The sequence below is a fragment of the Stenella coeruleoalba genome, assembly GCF_951394435.1.
Source record: "Stenella coeruleoalba genome assembly, chromosome: 17".
NCBI lineage: Eukaryota > Metazoa > Chordata > Mammalia > Artiodactyla > Delphinidae > Stenella > Stenella coeruleoalba.
This window is the reverse complement of record NC_137163.1, coordinates 64170491-64180050: the sequence shown is the minus strand read 5'-3', so window position 1 is coordinate 64180050 and position 9560 is coordinate 64170491. Positions and strand designations below refer to the sequence as shown.

Here is a 9560-nt window from a genome sequence, read left to right as displayed (position 1 = left end):
AATTGAAATACAAGCAAGAGGAACATTTCCATAAATATCAATAAAGGTTAAAAACAAAAGATGGCTTAAGGAGCAATGTGAAAACGTCTGACTTTTTAGTTAGATCATTTTAATCTTTTCTTCGGAGAATAACTAAAAAGAGACAAAATTATATACACTAAGGCAGTAAAAACCACATGGTGATAATCAACACAAAAGAGTTTTTGCAGCATTCCAGAATTCAAGCTGTGCACATGGAGAACTGAGCTATTCCAAAAAGTTTGTACACTAAGGGTTATTCTCTATAGCCCATTTGAGCTATGAGTAATTTTGTAAGTGGAATTAGATTTTACTTCCAAAGATTGTTTTTCCGTATCATTGCAGGCGTACAGACAGGACTCAGGCATGATGGATAATTACTCCTAGCACCCCCCTTCCCATGATGGAGATAGCAGCAGTGTGTTTTACTCAATAGATAATCTGCTCTCTTGATCAATGACCACTTAGTAGGAAAATGTATTCAGATCTCTGAACTATAATGGAAACTTAAGGTAAAAAAAAATGTTTACATTTTTTAAATGTTAACATTTAAAATGTTAAATGGTGGTGCAGTGGTTGAGAGTGGTTGAGAGTCCGCCTGCCGATCCAGCGAACACGGGTTCGTGCCCCGCTCCGGGAAGATCCCACATGCCGCGGAGCGGCTGGGCCCGTGAGCCATGGCCGCTGAGCTTGCGCGTCCGGAGCCTGTGCTCCGCAGCAGGAGAGGCCACAACAGTGAGAGGCCCGCGTACCGCAAAAAAGCAAAAAAACAAAACACTTGTAAAATAATTAAATTCTTATTGAAGGTGATCAGTGATACCGATGTAGGGTTTGTAAAGTAAGGGGGTTTTTCACACCCATAAATTTATGCAAGGTCATACCACCCCTAAAACGAATCTTAAGTAGTCTTTCTAGACAAAATATTTTGTAAATCCCATTCATTTAACAAATATCGAGTTCCTGAGAAAAGTTGCAAAATAAATATTTGTTGGATGAATAGGTATTTTTTGTATGTGTAGCTTTGGGTTATATGTAAAGAACGCAAACAAAGTTATAGGGAATCTACCCTGGAGAAACATTTAAGATGGTAAGACTTTTACATGGGAAGCACATACATTCTGTAGGAAGCTGAAGGTCATATGTCTTTAAAGACACAGCTCAGACCGAGCGCTATGGACGTCAAAAGGGAGGGGTCACGGAGGAGGCGGAGTTTAACATGGGCCGTGAAATACTGGAATGATCCGGATCCGAAACTGGGAGAGGAGCGCCCCGGAAGAGACTCCAGCGGCATGCAATGGCATAGAAGTGTTCAGACACTGTTTGGCAGGGAATGGGGAAGCCAGAGAACATTTGTGACCAGGGAATGATAACGTCAGGGTTGTAGCTGGGGAAGAGTTATCTGCCGAAGTCTGTATAGAGGCTGGAAAGACTGGAGGCGTAATAATGGACACCCGGCAGGTCCTTGGAAATTTGGAGCGGAAGCTTGGGAACAGGTCAGGGTTGGGGCTAAAGGTCTGAGGATCTGGGAGTCCTCTTCCTTTTCCTAGTGTTCGTACTTGAGAAGCCTGGAAAACAGCAAAGGGCCGGGATAGGTCCTGGGCGGAGGGCGATGGCGTCGGAAGGGCCAACATCGATACTAAACATCCTGCCCAGTATCTGGCACCTCGAAAAAACCACCCAGCACAAGGTAAGGCCCGTGGCGATGTGGGAAGTCAAAGTGTAGAGAACCCTAGGTGATGGAGCGTCCCGGTGTACATCAGGGCTAAAAGAGAAGCAAGGATTAAGTGAGATACGTTTAAACCTGAGTGTGTTGGACCTTCTTCAGTAGCCATCTTTCTTGGCCTAAAGAAACTCAGAAGGGAGTCCCAACTCTAAATACACTGTGACGGCCTGCATTCTTTTTAAAAGGGTGTTTCAAGCTACTTTGTTAACTGTAACTGCGCAGGCTGTCTCTATCTCGTGCCTGTTGAGGAGCCCATGGGTCGGCAACCCAGAGAGCCCAGTGATGTTATTATTCAAGTTCATCCCGTCTTTACCTCGACATGAAGGTAGGGAGAGTTCTGGATGCCCATTCGGTGGCCTCCCCGAGGAGGAACTTGGCACAGTTCGGCACAGTTCTCTAGATGACAGGGAGAGCAGGCCAAAGAAAGGAAGCCAGAGTAGGAATAGCGCCCCCGTGGGAAGTTAAGAGTTACGGCTGCCACCGACGAGGCTTTTCCTTCAAACCCAGGACAGCGGGGTTTGGGGGCTGACGACGGCCCCCAAGCGGAGCTGGAGGTGCTCGGAAGAAAGTCAGATCCTCTCTGCTCTCCTAGTTATCCCCGCGCTCTTTCCCCGGGATGATACTTCGGGCCCCATCACTCAGGAGCTGTCTCTCCTCGCCCCAGTTCCCCGGGTCGAGCTGCGGGCCAGGGTCAGGGGCGTGTGGGGCGGGCGGGGGGAGAACCTAGCAACCGAGAGCAGAAGGGCCCAGGGAATCCCGCGAAGCCGCCCGAGCGCATCCCGGTGGGGCGCCCCGGGCTTTCCCCGTCGCCCTGTCCGCGGCGCCCGCGGGGCCGCGGACCCTCCCGCTCCGCAGAGCGGCAGCCGCCGAGGGAAGCAGGTGGGTGTGCAGCCGGGCCCGGGCAGCTGGGAGCGGCGGGCGCGCGGGAGGAGTGGGAAGCGCCCGCCAAGGTGTGGGCGGCGCCCTCTCGCCCGCGCCCCGGTCTCCGGGGCGCTCTCCCAGCTCGAGCGTACAGCTCCCGCGCCGCCAGGCCGAGCCCGGGCGTCCCCGGCGGTGCCCGGCCGGCCGCGCAGCCCCGCCACCCCGGCCGCCGCCCACCTCTAGAGCTGCTAGCGCCCAGGAAGAGGAAGAGAAGGAGGCGGCGGCGGCCGTCGCTCCAACCCGCGGGTGCGCGGAGCGCGGGAGGAGGCGGAGCGCGAGGCGGGGTGGCCGCGGGCCGGTGTGCGCGCCCAAGCCGGCGCCCCCGAGCGCCCCGCCTCGCCTCCCGCGCCCAGCCTCTCCCCGGCTCCGCCACAGACACACACCCACCAAGCACCCACCGCCCTCCGCCCCCGCCGGCCGCCGCCGCCGCCGCGCCGCGGGCAACCCGAGCGAGCGGCAACTCCCCGGCTGGCGCGGCTCGCCTTCCCGGCTCCTTCCGCGCTGCGAGCTCAGCCTCGCTCGATTTTTCCTTTTCTATCCCAGCTCTCTCTTGTCTGGGCGGCGGCGGCGGCGGCGGCAGGGGGATGGGGGCCCGCGAGGGGAAGGGGGTGAAGATCGATGAAGATTATTGTTCTTTTTAAGGATGCCTTAGCTTCCTCCCGCCGCCTCTCCTTTGAGCCTTCCTACTACAGACCGTGAACCAGAGTCAGGGATGTAAAGAGAGGGGTGAAAAAAAAAAAACCAAAAAAAAAAAAAAAAAAAAAAACCAAAAACGCCAGGAGCTCCAGCCAGCCGGGGAGACCCTCCTCTCCGTGGAGGGGAGGGGGATTTCCAGCGACAGATCATTGGCGAAGGGCACCGTCGCGGGGAGAGGAGCCCCGGAGGGAGCGGGGAATCCCACAGCCCTTTGTGGTGCCCGAGCCCGTGCCGCCTGCAGAGCGGGGTCGGTGGGAGCTAGGTAAGTGGCGGGGGCATTGCTGCTCCCCGAAGGGGTCTTCCTTTAAGAATGAATCATCGCGGGCAGCCTAGCCAGACTTGAGTTGCTAAAGGAATTGCAAACTGCCATATGGCACCGAGTGGACTTACACACAAAGCTGACTTAGCCCTGAGAGGGTTATTAATGCAAGACTCCATCCCCGTGGGGAAGGCGCTCAAGTGTTAGCCCCTGAAAAGCTTCTGAGCAGCCTGCCTGGGAAGGGATGGGAGATGTTATTTCTAGGAGATGAGCTCTTGTTGCCTTCTGTTCATTTGTTGGTAAATGCCACACTCACATGCACACACTTGTGGGACCGGATTCGGGGAGTGTGATGTCTCTGATGTATGAACAGTCCTCAGAACACAGAGACGTGCATGCATTCTGTTCTCCGAGCGGCGCACGGTCTCCGTTCTGTGTAGCACAGGGTTCCTGAGAGAGAGAATGAGTCTCTAAGGAAAGAGCTTCATGGCTGTTTCCAACACACTCTGCTTAGGGGACCTGGGAATACAACTGCCCTGAATGGCACCAAAAGACACCGACCATTGGCCTCGTCGTTTGCTTCCAGTGCTTAATGACCATTTTCAAAATAGTATGCTACCATCCATTTTCTCGAATTATGAGCATTTTTGTGTATTCATTCATAAAAATTTTCAGTGTGCAGTATGCAAAGACATGCCATGTATACATCATTTATGACCGCACAAGTGTTATAATAATAGATTACACTGAAAAATTTAAGATGCACAGATATACACTGGGTTCGTTTCATGCAGGTTCAGCATTCCTTCTAAGTTATCAAGTTATGCAATAATGTCAGTATTTTAAATAGTATTTCACATTTCTGTTTTTGCATTGATGGGTTTTGGAATTTTGTTGGAAATCTGATTTTTTACGCTCAGCTCAAAGGAAACGTCAGGATTTGTTATTGTTTTTAAATATGTAGTATTGTGTGGGACAGAGGTCTCTTGGTTTATTTACCAAAATCATCAGTCGAGATAATCACATTTCATAGAACAAGAGAAAGATAAATTCCAGTCAGAAATCTGAAGTCTAACTTGTCGGTACTGAATAACTTACAGGAAAGATTTTGAAAAAGGGTATCATTAAAAAAATTATGTAGGTATAAAATAAAGTTTTACTTTATTTCACTCTTTAGAGGGGTGTGTGTGTGTGTGTGTGTGTGTGTGTGTGTGTGTGAATAAATATAAAGTTGTACAAAGCTTACTTGTCATACATGAATAAGCTCTGCGGACATCTGTACTAGAGAGTTCTTGGTTCTTAAATTAATCAGAACTTAAACAGTTCAGTAATTGGGTGCACTGTACATGTGTCTGTGCATTTAATTGCTTCTAGAGGTGGCGTCTTTAACGTAAGGCATAACTACGTGATTACTTACTTGTTTGGCTACAGTTCTGAGAATTTGGAGGACCCAATGTATAAACACCTTTTCCCCCACTGAATGAAAAGTAACTTCCTCACCTAAAAGAGTTAATATGCCTCCACCAAGCAAATACTGTACTCCTCTCCCTCATGCTGTCAGATTCAGACCAGTTGTTTATCACAAATAGAATTGTGTCTAATGTACTCCCTTTTTTTTTTTTCTGGCACAACTCAGACTCTTGGAGAAAGGAGTGAATCACTTGGCAGTTCTCTTTGCATTCTTCCTCCTTTTAACCTGCACCTTGCCCTCTCGTGTTAGTGTTCCCAAATCTCCCTCATATACAAATATACACACAGCTTCCAGAAAATAACTCCATTGCCTGCCACTTTGAGAATGCTAGTTTCTCTCTTTTCTTTTGCTCCTGTGTTTTTCTAAGTAGACTCAATCTGTGCATCTGTCGAAACTGTTTCCAGTCTCACTTGTCTCCACATCCCACAGTTCAGTTTTCCAGGCATACGTGCTTGCTGAATATTCAGATGAGATTAGTGAAAATTATTACCTTAGCCAGTCTTTTCCGTTTGGCTTTTAAAGTTTCCTTGTTGATGCCTTGGAGCAACTGTGAACATGAACTCGCCCTTCTAATTTCCAGTATGGTAGCAAAAGTGAGACTGCTAGCGAAACAAAATGACAGGGTAGGCTTTCAGTCACATTCTTGGCAACTTTAAAAGCATATCTGTCCAGGTTTCTTGCATACCTACCTGCGTGTCTGTGGAAGCTATTCTTTACGCATTGAACATTTTTTTTCTTGAATTTATATCTGGCATTTTGAAATGGTGTTCAAAGAGAGACTGGTGTATGTGTATGTATGTACATATTAAGTATATATAGACACATAATTAAGGCAGATTCAGGAAGAGGATCATGAAAATTTGTCACAGTCTAGGCATTGAGGAATTATTAGAAGACAGTAATAATAATAATAACTTTTATTAAAATGTTTAAAAATTAAAGCATTATTATTATAAACATACACATATATACATATGTGTATGTATACATATATGTGTGTGTTATGAAAGTAAACCAAATTTCTGGTAAAAATCGGAAATCTACAAGATAATTTCATTCCGATCTAATGTATTTTTTCTTGATAAATTATAAGGAAGTAATTAGTTCCTTGAAATTTGCTATCCCTTAGAGAGACTAATTCCTAAGAAGCACCATAAGAAGCATCATTAAAGTTGATAGGACATCTCCTCATGAACATTTTAAGGTAAATATATAAGGTTAAGACTTTCCATTTACTTCAGAATGTGATATTACTTGAAGTTTGCTTATATTTGTTAAGTGGATTTTACAAAAAACTCTGATGCCTATTATTTTCATAAGGGCTTCAGAGGAGTGGAGAGTGCACATGCATTATAGGTGATATATATATATATTTTTTAAATGCAGCCCTGATTACCAGCTCAATAATATGAAAGTATCCTTTCCTCACCGAACAGCAAACAAGCATCAAGATTTAGTACTAGAGTACTGATCCACTTTTTTTTTTTTTTTAACATCTTTATTGGAGTATAATTGCTTTACAATGGTATGTTAGTTTCAGCTTCACAACAAAATGAATCAGTTATATATATACATATATTCCCATATCTCTTCCCGCTTGCGTCTCCCTCCCTCCCACCCTCCCTATCCCACCCCTCCAGGCGGTCACAAAGCACCGAGCTGATCTCCCTGTGCTATGCGGCTGCTTCCCACTAGCTATCTACCTTACGTTTGGTAGTGTATATATGTCCATGCCTCTTTATCGCTTTGTCACCATTTACCCTTCCCCCTCCCCATAGCCTCAAGTCCATTCTCTAGTAAGTCTGTGTCTTAATTCCTGTTTCACCCCTAGGTTTTTCATGTCATTTTTTTTTTAATTCCATATATATGTGTTAGCATACGGTATTTGTCTCTCTCTTTCTGACTTACTTCACTCTGTATGACAGACTCTAGGTCTATCCACCTCATTACAAATAGCTCAATTTCATCTCTTTTTATGGCTGAGTAATATTCCATTGTATATATGTGCCACATCTTCTTTATCCATTCATCCGATGATGGACACTTAGGTTGTTTCCATCTCTGGGCTATTGTAAATAGAGCTGCAATGAACATTATGGTACATGACTCTTTTTGAATTATGGTTTTCTCAGGGTATATGCCCAGTAGTGGGATTGCTGGGTCATATGGTAGTTCTATTTGTAGCTTTTTAAGGAACCTCCATACTGTTCTCCACAGTGGCTGTATCAATTTGCATTCCCACCAACAGTGTAAGAGGGTTCCCTTTTCTCCACACCCTCTCCAGCATTTATTGTTTCTAGATTTTTTGATGATGGCCATTCTGACTGGTGTGAGATGATATCTCATTGTAGTTTTGATTTGCATTTCTCTAATGATTAGTGATGTTGAGCATTCTTTCATGTGTTTGTTGGCACTCTGTATATCTTCTTTGGAGAAATGTCTATTTAGGTCTTCTGCCCATTTTTGGATTGGGTTGTTTGTTTTTTTGTTATTAAGCTGCATGAGCTGCTTATAAATTTTGGAGATTAATCCTTTGTCAGTTGCTTCATTTGCAAATATTTTCTCCCATTCTGAGGGTTGTCTTTTGGTCTTCTTTATGGTTTCCTTTGCTGCGCAAAAGCTTTTAAGTTTCATTAGGTCCCATTTGTTTACTTTTGTTTTTATTTCCATTTCTCTGGGAGGTGGGTCAAAAAGGACCTTGCTGTGATTTATGTCATAGAGTGTTCTGCCTATGTTTTCCTCTAAGAGTTTTATAGTTTCTGGCCTTACATTTAGGTCTTTAATCCATTTTGAGCTTATTTTTGTGTATGGTGTTAGAGAGTGATCTAATCTCATACTTTTACATGTAGCTGTCCAGTTTTCCCAGCACCACTTATTGAATAGGCTGTCCTTTCTCCACTGTACATTTCTGCCTCCTTTGTCAAAGATAAGGTGACCATATGTGTGTGGGTTTATCTCTGGGCTTTCTATCCTGTTCCATTGATCTATCTTTCTGTTTTTGTGCCAGTACCATGCCGTCTTGATAACTGTAGCTTTGTAGTATAGTCTGAAGTCAGGGAGCCTGATTCCTCCAGTTCCTTCTTTCGTTCTCAAGATTGCTTTGGCTATTCGGGGTCTTTTGTGTTTCCATACAAATTGCAAAATTTTTTGTTCTAGTTCTGTGAAAAATGCCAGTGGTAGTTTGATAGGGATTGCATTGAATCTATAGATTGCTTTGGGTCGTAGAGTCATTTTCACAATGTTGATTCTTCCAATCCAAGAACATGGTATATCTCTCCATCTATTTGTATCATCTTTAATTTCTTTCATGAGTGTCTTATAATTTTCTGCATACAGATCTTTTGTCTCCTTAGGTAGGTTTATTCCTAGATATTTTATTCTTTTTGTTGCAATGGTAAATGGGAGTGTTTTCTTGATTTCACTTTCAGATTTTTCATCATTAGTATATAGGAATGCCAGAGATTTCTGTGCATTAATTTTGTATCCTGCCACTTTACCAAATTCATTGATTAGCTCTAGTAGTTTTCTGGTAGCATCTTTAGGGTTCTCTATGTATAGGATCATGTCATCTGCAAACAGTGACAGCTTTACTTAGGTGATATTTTTTAAGGTAAGAGTTTATAGCCTTGTTACTCCCGAAGTGATAAAATAAACCTTATAAAGCAGCACAGCCTTCAGATTTTTAGTCATATACTACAAGTATCTTTGTACTTTGGATCTGTAGTCCATTCTTGTTCATTGCTTATTTCCTCCCTGAGCTTCTAAAATATGTATTCCCACCAACTCTTCACCAAAACTCCAGGTTGTCTGGCAGAAGGTCAAGTGTGTAAGGCTTGGTGCTCCTTGGCCTGTGTAAGCCAAATCCTACTGTATTATCTTTAAGGGAAAAGTGCCTGTTCCTGTAGGTTGAATTGTACCTGTCTGTGCTGATTTAATGCCATGTATCCACTCACTAACTTATTCATTAATTCATTTAATACTCATTATGTATAAGAAGAGGAGTGCTTGATTAGAATGTAGCAAACACAAAAGAGATAGAAGACATAGTCCTTGCCCCCCAAGGATTTTTACAGTATAGAGAGTAAAACTTGAATAACTAATTGAAGAATTGTGTATATGGTTCAAAATCAGGGATCTCTTGCATACATATGTGCATTTCACAATTTCATACTTAATAAATAAATTAATTAATTAAGGCAGATTCATGAAAATTTGTCACAGTCTAGGCATTGGGGAATTATTAGAAGACAACAATAATAATAATAACCTTTACTAAAATTTTTTAAAATTTAAATTAAATTAAAGCTTTATTATTATAACATTTATATTATTTTATTTATGTCAATAAAATAAATTTATTTTCATTATTATTATTGTAACACATAGTTGAGCCAGCCACTTTTTAGTGTTTTAAAAATGCTAAATATTTTCATTCTGACAACCACCCTATGAGGCAGCTATCACTAATACTC

At 43.8% G+C, this 9560-nt stretch overlaps 1 protein-coding gene across 2 annotated transcripts in view; it reads left to right on the top strand.

Moving 5' to 3' along the window:
- The first annotated feature begins 1184 nt into the window (after positions 1 to 1184).
- KCNB2 (potassium voltage-gated channel subfamily B member 2) overlaps positions 1185 to 9560 on the top strand; it is a 401789-nt gene continuing 393413 nt past the window's right edge. The window contains exon 1 of one of the 2 annotated variants that reach the window (XM_079901460.1): positions 1185 to 1705. The gene's annotated coding sequence lies outside the window, so the exon portion shown is untranslated. Of the gene's footprint in view, positions 1706 to 3459; positions 3621 to 9560 lie in introns of those variants that run through there. The other variant, XM_079901461.1, reaches the window with a different exon arrangement.